General features: G+C 37.3%; 1 protein-coding gene across 12 annotated transcripts in view; it reads right to left on the bottom strand.

Annotated features, from left to right (window-relative positions):
* The window catches only part of BMPR1B (bone morphogenetic protein receptor type 1B), a 394,237-nt gene that overhangs the window by 45,114 nt on the left and 334,730 nt on the right, over positions 1–14,393 (bottom strand). The window lies entirely within an intron of this gene.

Genomic DNA, 14,393 nt, shown 5'->3' with positions numbered 1-14,393 from the left:
TGTTTGGGTCCTAGGGCTTTCTTCCTACCAGTCTCTTTACTTAAAAAACTTTCGTTTTAATGGGTCTCAAAATTCTGTGACAGATTTTTGGTCAAGTTGTTTCCATTAAAAAGTACTGATTTCAAAAACTAGTAACTTAAAACTGCCACACATGCACACACACACACACACAAAAAAAAAAAAAGGTCCACAAAACATTCTCCTTTCCTTCTGCAGGTTTTACGATGCATTGTTATCATTAACCAGTCTTTTACTATTAAACTTAAATGGCCAATTGACACAACAGTTCTGAGACCATTCTTCCATTACTGATTAAGACTGGGGTGGCAGGTATTGGGGATAATATTCATTTAGCCTTCTGAGCTTTCTGGGCAGACTTGGTGACTTTGCCAGCTCCAGCTGCCTTCTTGTCCACTGCTTTGATGACGCCCACAGCAACCGTCTGTCTCCTGTCACGAACAGCAAAACGTCCCAGAGGAGGATAGTCAGAGAAGCTCGCAACACACATAGGTTTGCCAGGAACCATATCAACAATGGCAGCATCCCCAGATTTCAAGAACTTGGGACCATCTTCCAGCTTTTTTCCAGAATGACGATCTATCTTCTCCTTCAGCTCAGCAAACTTGCAAGCAATGTGAGCTGTGTGACAATCCAGCACAGGTGCATATCCAGCACTGACCTGGCCTGGATGGTTCAGGATAATCACCTGAGCCGTGAAGCCAGCTGCTTCCATTAGTGTGTCATTTTTGCTGTCACCAGCCATATTGCCACGATGAACATCTTTGACAGATACTTCTAGACACTGAAGCCCACATTGTCTCCAGGAAGAGCCTCACTCATGTGCATTTCAACAGACTTCAGTTGTAACATTGACTGGAGCAGAGGTGACCACCATGCCAGGCTTAAGAACATCAGTCTCCACTCGACCCACTGGGACAGTACCAATACCACCAATTTTGTAGACGTCCTGGAAAGACAGACACAAGGGCTTATCAGTTGGACAAGTTGGTGGCAGACTGCGATCCAGAGCTTCAAGCAGTGTGGTTCCACAGGCATTCCCATCTTTACGGGTGACTTTCCATCCCTTGAACCAAGGCACGTTAGCTCTTGGCCCCAGCACGTTGTCACCATTCTAACCAGAAATTGGCACAAATGCTACTGTGTTGGGGTTGTAGCCAATTTTCTTAATGTAGGTGCTGACTTCCTTAACGATTTCCTCGTATCTCTTCTGGCTGTAGGGTGGTTCAGTGGAATCCATTTTGTTAACACCAACAATTAGTTGTTTTATACCCAGTGCATAAGCCAGAAGGGCATGCTCATGGGTCTGCCCATTCTTGGAGATACCCGCTTCAAATTTACCAACACCAGCAGCAACAATCAGGACAGCACAGTCAGCCTGAGATGTGCCTGTAATCATGTTTTTGAAAAAGTCTCTGTGTCCTGGGGCATGTAATACTTGCTGGTCTCAAATTTCCACAGGGAGATATCAATGGTGATACCACGTTCACGTTCAGCTTTCAGTTCATCCAAGACCCAGGCATACTTGAAGGAGCCTTTTCCCATCTTAGCAGCCTCCTTCTCAAATTTTTCGATAGTTCTTTTGTAGACCCCACCACATTTGTAGGTCAGATGGCCAGTAGTGGTAGACTTGCCCATATCTATGTGTCCAATGACGACGATGTTGATGTGAGTCTTTTCCTTTCCCATTTTGGTTTAGGTTAAGTGGTAGTTTTCACACCTGTGTTCTGGTGGCAAACCAGAACACTTGCAAAGAAGCTGTATCATGTATTTTTAAATAAATTATTAGAAATACTTAACATGCAAAACTTAATAGGAAGATGAAAACTTAGTTATCACTAAGATATATCAAATGATACATATTCCTCATCAGCTTTTACATGCAAAGTGCCTTCCTATTATAGTAGTGATAGTTCTACATCTTTGATGGGAGACATCATAGTAGATGTGATCTCTAAAGACAGATTTTATGAGTTCAAAATTAGGCTTTACTATTTACCACTTAGTTGATCCTGGATAACTTTATAAATAATCTCATTGTGCTTCACTTACTATTAAAGTGGAGATAATTATAAGCACCTTTCCTCATGTCAACAGCTAGGATTTACATGTTACGAGTAATACTTGGTATATATGCTACCTAATATTATTGGAAAGATCTAATATTTTTACTTTTTAAATAGTAAGACATTTCATTCCTATAGGGTGACCCTATCACTGAGATGGTTTTAATATTTTCCCTCTTTACCACCACTTTTGGAAAGTAATGATGCTAGAGAGACAAGGATATGCATTCACTGATACCTATTATGTTTCAGGCTTTGTGGCAAGAGCTCACATACTGCTATGTTCTTGCATAAATTGTTAATCCGAGCAATGTTTGATTTAAATTTTCACAACACATCGAGCTTGTCTGTAATTAAAACCAATTTTAAAGAAAATATTATCTAAAATATGTTGAGTTAAAAAGTTGAAATTCTAAGCCAGAGATGCAAAATACTCAACAGTTGTATACAAGTCTGCATGTGTTAATTTCTTAAACCACAAATTAATGCCTCTAGCCACTGGTCATATCAGAGAATGAGAAGTTTAAAAAAAGTTATAGTTTTTCCTGACTTTCTGTATGGTAAGCTAATTAGTTGAATTCTTAGAGAGTAATAATGAATGAGAAAGCAATAAAATATAATAAATCAATTTACCAGAATTTCCCTAATCACTAATTCTAAATTCATTAGATTTTTCAAATTTATATTATATGTGTACTTGACTTTCTCAAACAGTTTCTTCTATTTTAGTCTAGAGAAGACAGGTAGATTGTAATGTGCATATGCAGAGTTGGTTATATGCAGAAACCCGGGCCACTCACAGTGATTCTGATTCCATAGGTCTTAGGCGAGCCAAGGAAAGTGAATATTCAAGATTCCATGTGATTCTGAGACAGATCATGTGCAGACTCCACTTTAAGAAACCCAGGACTAGATTAAGCAAATAATATTTATTTAATCTAACCACATAATTCATCGCAATAGATGTAAATCATCTCTATATAATAGGAGGTTTATCCTTAAATTCCAAAATAAATGCATTATATGTTGGTATCTTATATTTAAAGTCATTTGTTACAAGTTCACCAGCATAAATGCCTCAGCCCTGCTTGCTATCTAGGTGTGGTGGGTGTTGGCAAGCCTATACATTGCCCTGCCATGCTGGCTTCCTTCTTTTTAAATTTAGTTCTCATTCCTACTAACTTTATGACCTGAGTAACCTCAAAATAACTAAAAAATTATGAAAATAAAATATTTTAAACTTATTACATCCTGCTTCCTTCATAGGAGACCCCTTCTCTTTGAAGTTTTAAAATAAAATAATTAAAATTCATTTATAATGCATATGTCTCATTAGCAAATATGTATTGGGTGCCTTTCCGGTTTCTAGTCCAGTCTCAGTATGTAGTATGAACGAAACATACGTAGGATTTCCCATCTGGGGGGGAAATTTTACACTGGAATGTTTATACTGAAAGGTCTATATTAGAAAAGGAAAAAAAAAAAGAAAAGAAAAGGAAACATCTTCATACTATCAGGAATAAAAGAAAACATTTTAATAAAAGATTCATAATTTTCTCACATTTTAAATTTATTGAAAGACTGACACAAATTTTAGGTAGAAGGGGGCTCTTTGCAATCCTGCTTATAACAACTCACGTTTACAACGGGATAAGTCAGATCTCTAAAAAGAGATTCCTATGTAGTCATTAAAATGTTGATGTGGAAGTATACTTATTGGCACGAAAAATATTAAAATATGTATCTTGTTGGAAAGAGTAGATTACAAAGTATTTTAATTATGAATCCTACTCTAATAACAGGGGAAAGGCTAAGAAAATGAACCTATAATACAAAAGAGCAATAAAAACCTGGTAAGCAGAAGGAAAGCTGTAACTAATTTAACAAAGCCAAAGATACTGATTCATAAGCCAAAGTTAGGGAAAAGCCAAGAAACCAAATAATTTTACCACTTAACTCCCAAAAGACCCCAGAGTCCTCCCACAAGTTGCTTTTAGAAGTAGAGTTCAGCTGCCCTCTCCCATTCCCAAAGGCTGGTAACATCACCTCCACCCTCCCTACCCCCACACCCCCCACATAAGACTGGAAGAGTAAATCTGTTATGCATATCACTGAGATGCCTTCCTTATTTTCCTGTTTTACCATCAAAGTGAGGGACTGTAGAAAACTAAGCACAGGGGAGGGCGAGGGTACCTCCTTACTGCAAACATTCAGTGATCATTTACACTGGCTGTTGACTCCTGTCCTCTCCCTCTACATGGCTTCCAAAACTCGATGCAGCCTGGCTTATCTCTTCCATAATACTCAGGAATTTGACTAGGTCAAGAACAAACAAAATACCTAAAGACAGGGATATTGGAAGTTTCTCAGTGAAACAGCCCTGCAATATTATCTTATAGTAAGGTCCATTGGTGACAAGATCTATCCAACAAGCTTCCAATCAGCTTTGATAGCAATCCATTCTCTTGTGCCCAAGCCACTAATTCAGGGTCACGAGATATATGAAGAAAGCCTCAAACATCAAATATTGAGAACAAAACAAACACACAAAAGAAAGCCATTTGGGAGAAACATACAATGGAAAAAAAAAACTTTAAAAAAGTATGAATTATACTGTCATTTTTCTCAAAAAAATACACCCATAAAATAAGAACACGTTTCTACAAAAAGGGAATAACAAATAAGGAACTCTAAAAATATGATTTCATGAATAAACAACTCAACAGGTGAGCTGAGATAAACATTTGGAAATCTCCCACAGTGTAGGCCAAAACACAGGGGTGGAAGAGTTCAGTAAATGAGAGTGTCAATCTAGGAAATTTTAAAACCTGAACAATAATATCTCTAGAGAGACTTGAGAAAATACAGGGGAGAAAATCATCAAATAAATAAATAGTGTACAATCCCCATAATTGAAAATCATAATTTTCTAGTTTGAAAGGATCCAGAGTTTACAAATAGACCTACACCAAAGTATGTTGTGAAATTTTACAACATTAGAGACAAAGGGAGATTTTATATATCATATATTTAAATATATAAAGATAAAAATAAAAGATTAAAATTAAGTGTAGTATTGAATTTTCTACAACAAAACTGGAAATTAGAATAAAATAGAGTAATGTCTTCAAAATTCTGAGGGAAAAGTGTTTCAAGTCCAGAAATCAATACCTGTGCAAATTATAAATCAAATATGAGGATATGAAAAAAAAAAAACTGAAGATCCGTAAGGTCTCAAAATTTTACCTCATACAATAACATTCTCAGGAAGTTACTGGCAGAGATGCTCTGCCCAAATGAAAGTGTAAATAAGAAAGAAAAAATGGGTTTCTTCTATGGGAAATCCAACCCAAGAGAAAGGTGAAGCACTCTCAAGATACTGAGAGTGGATAGTAAGATGGTAACTATGACTGGACTGAAGGAATAGCCAGGCCTGACTGAACAACAAGTCAAAAAATTCTGGGAGACAAAGGTCTGAAATTTTTAAATTAATACAATAACTCGGAGTATTTTAAATTTAAACTGATTGACAGTTTGGAAATTAATTTGTGATGGAAACAAAGGAATCTAAGGAAACATATCTCTCTCTCTCTCTCTCTCTCTCTCTATATATATATATATATAGTAGGAGAGAGAGTAGTAAAGCTTCAAAAGTGGAAAGTCAAAGGTCATGCCTAAAATTGAACAATCAAGAGGTAGCCAAACAATTATCTGTTCAGAGATATGGAGAAAAATGCCAAATCCTAAAAAGGAACAATGTATTCATTACTAAACAGTAATGTACTCATTACTAAACAGGAGAGGGTGGGAAGATGCTTTAAGGAAAAATAAGCCAGCCTCTTTATATTAAAACAAAAATTAGCAGATTTGGAAATAATATATCTCAGATGATAAGTCCACTGTAGACTGCCTATGTGATAAAAATGAAGAATTCACATCCATATGGATATTGACAAAATGTATGAGGGTCCTAATTCTTGTGGAAAATTTAATTATCTCTGTAAGGACTATTGAATTTTGCATCATGAAATTTCCATATTTTGCATCACAAAATTTCTCATAGCTTGCATTCAAAAGGACCATGATTTGTGTTTTCACATCAGCATGGATCAATGAATAGTAGATGGAGCAATTTAAATTCATCTGCCAATTGCTTCTCAGTTCAACAAAGCAAATTAATTGGTCTCATATCCTGATGTAGAATAAAGAACATCAGCGAACAAGGAAAAACCAGCAAGGAAGAAGAAACTCCAGCAAGGAAGAAGAATGAAAATCCAGCAAGGAAGAAGAAACTTCCTTAGATAATCTTCAGTATGAGATATACCACTGAACCAGTAAACACTGGCTTGGTAGTAACACTAAATCCACTACGGTCTATCATTTTTATATGCTTATGTGCACATATTCCTCAGTCTATATTGCAAGTTATCAACGATCTATTGTTCTAAGTAACTACTTCAGCTATTAGTATGGAAAGATACCTGAGTCTATTAGCTCCAAGCAAGTTTTATAGTAAACTCCTGGCTCTCAAACCTGGACAAATCTGTTAAAAACCATACTTTTGGGGCAGCTGGGTGATTCAGTTGATTAAGCACTGGCCTTCAGCTCAGGTCATGATCAGGGTCCTGGGATGGAGCCTTACATCAGGCTCCCAGCTCAGCAGGGAGCCTGCTTCTCCCTCTCCTTCTGGCTTGTGCTCTCTCTCACTATCTCTGTCACTATCTCTATCTCTCTCTCAAATAAATAAATAAAATCTTTAAAAATAACATACTTTCTATAAAAATTGTAAAGATGAAATGGTGCTGCATAATCTTTCTAAAATACTTAACACTAACACACAGTGAGAATTTATGTCACTTTACCAGAAAACCATTCCTCAAGAACAAAAAAAGGAGGAAAAAATATTGCTAGCTCATAATAGAGATACCACTACTATAAAGTGAATTAACAGATAAAATCCTTAATAAGCACATAAGGTTGTATTCATACAATGTAACCTGAACAGGTAAAAGTGGTGAGATGATAAAATGATTTCTTTAATTAGCATTATTAAATAAATGAATGGTTAAATGCAAATGAGACAAGTGAGGAGTTCTTCACTTGCTTTTGCCAAAATAATCAAATCAAGAGAGTAATTTATGTAAAAGTGTGCGATTGCTACTCAGCAGTCAATTAATCTATAAGTGTTTAACTCCTTGCGAAATGAAATTCATTATCACACAATTAATATTTCCAATCACGAGGTAAAATAATTGAGTGATAATTTGGAGGTTAATAGAAGACAAGAGGGAAGAGAAGTAGCAGCAGCAGAATGATTAAACCTTATTAGACTCACCTTAAAAATCTAAGCACACTGTTAAAAAGTAAAATTCAAAGATCATTTTCTTATTGAAGTATAACTGACATTCAGAATTGTCTAAGTTCCAGGTATATAATGTGATGATTTTATATGTGTATATATTGCAAAAGATCTTCACAATAAGTCTAATTAACATCCATCACCATATGTTGTTCCGTTTCTTATGATGAGAATCTTTAAGATCTCTCGGCAATTTTCAAATACGCAATATGGCATTATTAACTGTAATACATATTAACTGTACTACAGTATTATACGGTTGCTAAGTTGCACATTAAATTCCCATGATTTATTTATTCTATAAGTGGAAGTTCGTACCTTTGACTCCCTTCACTCATTTCACCCACCCCACCCTCTACCTCTAGCAACCACCAATCTGTTTTATCAATGAGCTTGACTTTTTTGTTTTGTATTGTTTTGTAAGCTTCCACATATAAGTGAGATAGTCTGGTATTTTTCTTTCTTTGTCTTATTTCTCTTAACATAATGGCCTCAAGGTCCATCAGTGCTGCCACAAATGGCAAAACTTCCTTCTTTTTACGGCTGAATAATATTTCAGTGCATATGTATATATCACTGTGGTATATAAATGTGATATATACATATGCACTGAAATATTATTCAGTCATAGAAAGAAGGAAATCTTGATTACTATAGTTTTGTAATAGATAGCTGACCCTTGAACAACACTGGTGTGAACTATGTGGACACTTAGGTTGTTTCCATATTTTGGTTATTGTAAATAATGCACCAATGAAGATAGGGGTGCATATATATTTTCAAGTTAAGTATTTTCATTTTCTTTGGGTAATATCCAGAAGTGAAATTGCTGGATCATATGGTAGTTCTTTTTGTAAATTTTTTGAGGAAACTCCATATTGTTTTCCATAGTAGTTGTACCAACTCAGATTCTCAACAATAGGACACAGGGGTTGCCTTCTCCCCACATCTTTGCCAGCATTTATACATTGTTTATTTCTTTGATAACAACCATTCTAACAGGTGTGATGTAAAATATCATTTTGAGTTGCATCTCCCTGATGATTAATAATGTTGAGAATCTTTTCATATACCTGTTTGGCATCTATATGTCTTCTTTGGAGAAGTATCAATTCAGAGCCTCCACCCATTTTTTAATTAAATTTTGTTTTTACATTGAGTTGTATGAGTTCTTTATATATTCTGGATATTAATCCTTTATCAGATACATGATTTGCAAGTATTTTCTTCCACTTAGCAGGTTGCCTTTTTTGTTTTGTCAGTGATTTCCTTTTGTGTGCAGAAGCTTTTCAGTTTGATATAGTCCAACTTATCTTTTGCTTTAATTGCCTTTGCTTTTAATTGCCTTTGATTTTTTTAAAAAAAAATTATCACCAAGACTAAAATCAAGGAGCCAATGCCTATGTTTTCTTCTAGGAGTTTTATGGTTACAGGTCTTAAGATCAAGGTTTGAATCCATTTTGAGTTAATTTTCGTGTATTGTGTAAGACAGTGGTCCATTTGTCCCAACACCATTAATTGAAGAAACTGTCCTTTCCTACTTGTATATTCTCGGTTCCTTTGTCATAAGTTCACTGACCATGTATACATGGGTTTATTTTGAGGTTCTCGGTTCTATTGATCTATGTGCCTGTTTTTATGCCAATACCGTACTGTTTTGATTACTATAGTTTTGTAATAGATACCTGACCCTTGAACAACACTGGTGTGAACTATGCAGATTTTATAGGTAGGTTTTTTGATAACTATAGTACAGTACTATAAGTGTAATTTCTCTTCTTTATGTTTTTTTTTTTAAGGTTTATTTATTTGACGAAGAGAGAGAGCACAAGCAGCAGGAGCAGCAGGCAGAGGAAGAGGGGGAAGCAGGCTCCCCACAGAGCAGAGCAGGGAGCCTGTGCAGGGCTAGATCCTCAGCTCTTGGGATCATGACCTGAGCTGAAAGCAGATACTTAACCAACTGAGCCACTCAGGGGACCCCCTTGTGATTTTTTAAAAATTTTCTTTTCTCTAACTTACTTTATTGTAAGAATACAGTATGTAATACATATAACATACAAACATGGATTTATCAACTGTTTATGTTATCAGTAAGGCTTTCAGTCAACAATAGGCTATTAGTTTAGGGAGAGTAAAAAGTCATAAACAAACTTTAGACTGCATGGGTAATCAGCACCCCTAAGCCTCACATTGTTAAACGGTCAACTGTAGTTTGAAATCAGGGAGCATGATGCCTCCAGCTTGTTCTTCTTTCTCAAAATTGAGAAATTGGTGTCTTTTGTGGTTCCATAAAAATTTTAGAAATGTATGTTCTATATTTCTATGAAATATGCTACTAGAATTTTGATGGGGATTGCACTGAATCTGTAGATTGCTTTGGGGGTAGTATGCACATTTTAACAATATTAATTCCTCCAACCTGTGAGCATGAAATATTTTTCCATTTATTTGTGTCAATTCTTTCATCCAGTGTCTTTTAGTTTTTAGTGTACAGATCTTTCATCTCTTTGGTTAAATTTATTCCTAGGTATTTTGTTTTTTTGATGAACTTGTAAATGAGACTATTTTTTTTTAATTTTTCTTTTTGATATTTCATTACTAGTGTACAGAAATGCAACAGGTTTTTACAAATTGATTTTATATCCTGCAACTTTACTGTTCTAATGTTTTTTGGTTGAGTTCTTAGTGTTCTCTATATAATGTCATCTGTAAACTGTGACATCTTTACTTATTCCTTTTCAATTTGAATCTCTTTTATTTCTTTTTCTTAACTAATTGCTCTGGCTAGGATTTCCAATACTATGTTGAATGAAAGCGGTGAGAGTGGACATCCTTGTCTTATTCCTGATCTTAGGAGAAAAGCTATCAGCTTTTCAGTACTAAATATAATGTTAGCTGTGGGCTTCTCACATATGGTTTTTATTATTTTGAGGTGAGTTCCCTTTATACCTTCTTTATCAAGAGTTTTTTGTTTTGTTTTGTTTTACCATAAATGGATGTTGATTTTTATTTATTTTTTGATGTTGATTTTTAAAGTGCTTTTTCTGTATCTATTTATTTGGTCATTTGATTTTTACTCTTCCTTTTATTAATGTGGTGTATCGCATTGATTAATTTGTTGATACTGAGTCATCCTTGTATCCCTGGAATAAATTCCATTTGATCATGGTGAATGATCCTTTTAATGTATTGCTGCATTCAGTTTGCAAATATTTTGCTAAGGGTTTTTGCATCTGTGTTCATTAGGGATATTGGCTCATAATTTTCTTTTCTTGTGGTATCCTTGCTTGAGTTTAGTATCAGGGTACTACTGGCCTCATAAAATGAGTTTGAATGTGTTCCCTCCCTTCTGTTTTTTGGAAGAGATTGAGAAGAATTGGTATTAACTCTTCTTTGATTGTTTGGTAGAATTCACCAGTGAAGACATCTAGTCATGGACTTCCGTTGGTTGGGAGGTTTTTAATCACTGATTAAGATCTTCTTAATAGCTAGTTCCCATATGAGAAAAAGGGACAATCAGAAATTGGACCGTTATATCTACTGTTACAATTATGAAAAGGGATTTATTTTTAAAAAGTAACTTTCATATAAAACCATATTCGATTTGTGCAAAATCAATCCAGCCTCACAAACATAAGCCAGGCATTTTGGAACAAAAACAAAACAGAACACATCCAAGTAAGGCATAAAAAGTATAATTACATAAATAAACAAAGAATAATGATTTTATAGAAACATGAATTTAGCCAGAATATGATGCTGAAATAAGAATTAGAAGAAAAGACAAAGATATATATAGAGAGATTTTATTTATTTATTCATGATAGAGAGAGAGAGGGAGAGAGAGAGAGAGAGAGAGAGGCAGAGATACAGGCAGAGGGAGAAGCAGGCTCCATACCAGGAGCCCGATGTGGGACTCCATCCCGGGACTCCAGGATCGCGCCCTGGGCCAAAGGCAGGCATCAAACCATTGAGCCACCCAGAGATCCCCCAAAGATATATATTTATGATAAATGTGAACATCCAGATAAACAACATAATAGCAATCATGGAGATTTATCCCAAATATTAGATGTCTGATTAAGATAATTATCAAATTGTATTTTTTACATTTCTTTATATTTATTATATTTCCCTCCATTTGAAATGGAAAAAAGGCAGACACCAAGATACAATAAAGTTTGATTAGTCAGTTCATTCAAATAATGTAAGATCTTTATTAATCAGATCCTCTTTACTCAATTTGCATTAAATTTTATGTAAAAGATCATCATTGAAAGCAATTGAAAGATAACTAGCCATTAAAGAAACATTAAGTATAACTTAGTATGTCATATTTTCTAAACCAACAGGTTAAATCTGTAAAAACTTTTTTCTACTAAGGAAAGCTAAATAGTTAATGGCTTCTGCTTAAGTTGAATAAAATTTCAACAAAAGTAATTATTTCTTACCAATAGCTTCCAGCCAAATATGGTTTTTTTTAATATTTAGTAACAGAATTATAAATAAACCTCACTGAAAAATGTAAGGGGAAAAATGGGAAAAGCCTCACTTCAAAAAATTTCTTAGAATACTTCACTAAATAAATCACTCTTTGGAAGATCATTCCATTTTTCACTTTCCTTCCTCCCTCCTACTCTCCCCTTTCCTTGTTCTGTCTCTCTAATACCAATATTTAGCTTAACAGTGTGAATCCAAACACTTCAAATGCTGTCTGCTTGACACAGCTGGTTACATTATAGTTAACTGAAGTAGTTAACTATTGAAATTACCAAGATAATAAAAAAATAGGGCTGTGGAGGCCAACATAAAATTCAAATTCATTTCTTTCAGAGGACCATAAGATTTTTAGGGAGCAAATGAACCACAAGATGACTTCAAGATATATTTTTGCACGTTTGTGTGTTCTTAAAAAATCACAAGGTCGCCTCACCAAAAAAGTTGTGGGACCACGTTGAATATGGAGAGTATCCTTTCCCATCTGAAAAGCTGCTGCTGGAGTTTAGGAAAGGGGAGGAGGGCAAAGGCTCACAGGCGCATATAGGCGCATATAACCTTCAACTCATCCTGAAAATCTATGAATTCGGCCTGAGATTTAAAGAGAGAACAGGGATCCCTGGGTGGCGCAGCGGTTTGGCGCCTGCCTTTGGCCCAGGGCGCGATCCTGGAGACCCAGGATCGAGTCCCACGTCGGGCTCCCGGTGCATGGAGCCTGCTTCTCCCTCTGCCTGTGTCTCTGCGCCTCTCTCTCTCTCTCTCTGTGACTATCATAAATAATAAATAAAAATTTAAAAAAAAATAAAGAGAGACCAGCTAGAATGCTACAGTGAGAAGAATTCGCGCTCCTATCAAGGTAGGAAGACGGGAAAAAAGAAATAAAGAAACAAAGGCCTCCAAGGGGGAGGGGCCCCGCGAGGAGCCGGGCTGAGGCCGGGGCGAGGGTCCCCAGGACAGGAGAGCCCCGTCCCGGAGGAGCAGGAGCTGCACCGACCTTCCCGGGCGGAAAGGGGCTCGCGGGGAGGTGGAGCAGGACCCAGGAGGGCGGGGATGCCCTCGGGCTCCCGGGGACACTAACAGACACCTGCCCCCGGGAGAGTGCGCCGAGCTCCCTAAGGGCTGCAGCGCGCACGGGGGACCCGGAGCAGCTCGGGGGGCTCGGGGGCGGCTCCGCGGAGGGGGCTGCGGGGCAGGAGGAGCTCTGGGGGGCTCTGAGCGGCTCGGCGGAGGGGGCTGTGGGGCAGGAGCGCTAATCCAACAGCGCAGGCCCCGGAGCACAGGGCGCTGGGACACAGCCCAGGATCCGGCCTCCCTCCGGGACAGGCAGAGGCCGGGAGGGCCCAGGACAGCGAGGACGCTCCTGCCCCGAGCTGAGCAGATCAGCGGCCCCGCCCCGGAGCCTCCAGGCCCTGCAGACGGAGAGCTCCGGAGCTACTGCGGGGGCTGACTCCAGGGCTGCAGAGCTAGCCGCCGCCACTAGGGTTGTTTCTCCTGGGGCCTCACGGGGTAAACAACCCCCACTGAGCCCTGCACCAGGCAGGGGCAGAGCAGCTCCCCCAAGTGCTAACACCTGGAAATCAGCACAACAGGCCCCTCCCCCAGAAGACCAGCGAGACGGACAAGTTCCAGGGGAAGTCAAGGGACTTACTGTATACACAATCAGAAGATACTCCCCCGTGTTTTATTTTTTCTTTTTGATTTCTGTTTGCTTCCCCCACCCCCTTTTCTTTCTTTCTTTCTTTCTTTCTTCTTTCTTTCTTTCTTTCTTTCTTTCTTTCTTTCTTTCTTTCTTTTTCTTTCTTTCTCTCTTTTTCTTCTCTTTTTTTTCTCTTTTTTCTTCCTTTTTTTCTTTTTCTCTTTTCTTTCCTTCTTTCTCTCATCTCTTTTTCTCCTTTTCCCAATACAACTTGTTTTTGGCCACTCTGCACTGAGCAAAATGACTAGAAGGAAAACCTCACCTCAAAAGAAAGAATCAGAAACAGTCCTCTCTCCCACAGAGTTACAAAATCTGGATTACAATTCAATGTCAGAAAGCCAATTCAGAAGCACTATTATACAGCTACTGGTGGCTCTAGAAAAAAGCATTAAGGACTCAAGAGACTTCATGACTACAGAATTTAGATCCAATCAGGCAGAAATTAAAAATCAATTGAATGAGATGCAATCCAAACTATAAATCCTACCGATGAAGGTTAACAAGGTGGAAGAACGAGTGAGTGACATAGAATACAAGTTGATGGCAAAGAGGGAAACTGAGGAAAAAAGAGATAAACAATTAAAAGACCATGAAGATAGATTAAGTGAAATAAATGACAGCCTGAGGAAGAAAAACCTACATTTAATTGGGGCTCCCAAGGGCGCTGAAAGGGACAGAGGGCCAGAATAAATATTTGAACAAATCATAGCTGAAAACTTTCCTAATCTGGGAAGGGAAGCAGGCATTCAGATCCAGG

Source organism: Canis lupus, chromosome 32 (genome assembly GCF_003254725.2).
Source record: "Canis lupus dingo isolate Sandy chromosome 32, ASM325472v2, whole genome shotgun sequence".
NCBI lineage: Eukaryota > Metazoa > Chordata > Mammalia > Carnivora > Canidae > Canis > Canis lupus.
This window is presented reverse-complemented; position numbering and strand designations above follow the sequence as displayed.